The following is a 1,211-nucleotide window of genomic DNA, read 5'->3' as shown; positions in this document are numbered from 1 at the left end:
TTGCCCATGTCTTTGCCTCTGCAGCTCCTACCTATTGATCCTTAGCTAAGACACACACACACACACACACACACACACACACACACACACACACACACACACACACACACGCACACGCACACACAAACTTGTGTGTACACTGATCCTCACAAAGATGGATGTCCCCTGCCCGTTTCCACACTCAAAAACCTTCTTACATTCATGCAGACCAACTTTGCCATTCGCATTATTCATAAATGCACACGTGCATTCACTAACATGTGCATAAACACACACAAAGAGAGACACACCAGGACACCTATTTTCTTTGCATATACCCTCTGTTGTGATGAAAAGACTTGGCATTGATGGACGTTATGCCTTTGTGCTCCTCTCTCGACTCATTAAAGTGAATGAGAGCCGTGTGTGTGTGTGTGTGTGTGTGTGTGTGTGTGTGTGTGTGTCTGGGGCCCTGTAGCTGCTGTAGGTCTGGGCCCAGCAGCTTTTACTCTCTCTCTCTCTCTCTCTCTCTCTCTCTCTCTCTCTCTCTCTCTCTCTCTCTCTCTCTCTCTCTCTCTTTGACTGGGCCTGCAGGCTTCTTCATCCAGGGAGCCTGGTCAATATGGCCATTCTGTCTAGCAATTAACATCGATCAGCGCTCGTCAATACCGTCAGCACCCAGACAAAGACCCAGGGTGCATTGCGTGTGCTTGCTCTTTCTCTATCACAGTCCAACAAATCCCCAAACAGCACTCTCATTATATGAGGGCATTCTGGCCTGACCCCAAGGTCATCGTGAGGAGAGGCATGGTGTGCTGGACTCTATGTTATGGGTGACTGGAGTGGAACCTAATGCAGAGCTCGGAGCGTTCTGCAGGCCAGTTGTTGACTCATTATGACAGTTGTGTGTAGAGGTGTGGGTGAGGAGTCAAGTTTAGATATTCCTCAGTTTGCATGCAGTCAAAGAGAAGTTGGCAGACAGGCGATATCATCCCCCTGCTGTGTACTCTGAAGTGTTAGACACTGTGAGAACTTTGAACAGTATAAATGCAATCCATCATTCTGGTGACACACAGATTTGGAGTTTTCAGATGTGTCAAGTGCAGTGAATTGTGTCCAATTAACTTTGTCTATAAGGTATGGGCTGTATATGTTTGGATGGGAGGAGGGACTGTGTGTTTGAATGATCTCTGGAGGGAGAGAGAGGCTTTTGGCTTTGATTAATACCTGCA

This window comes from Cottoperca gobio, chromosome 10 (assembly GCF_900634415.1).
Source record: "Cottoperca gobio chromosome 10, fCotGob3.1, whole genome shotgun sequence".
Taxonomy (NCBI): Eukaryota; Metazoa; Chordata; class Actinopteri; order Perciformes; family Bovichtidae; genus Cottoperca; species Cottoperca gobio.
The sequence above is the reverse complement of the archived record's forward strand: the minus strand, read 5'-3'. Positions refer to the sequence as shown.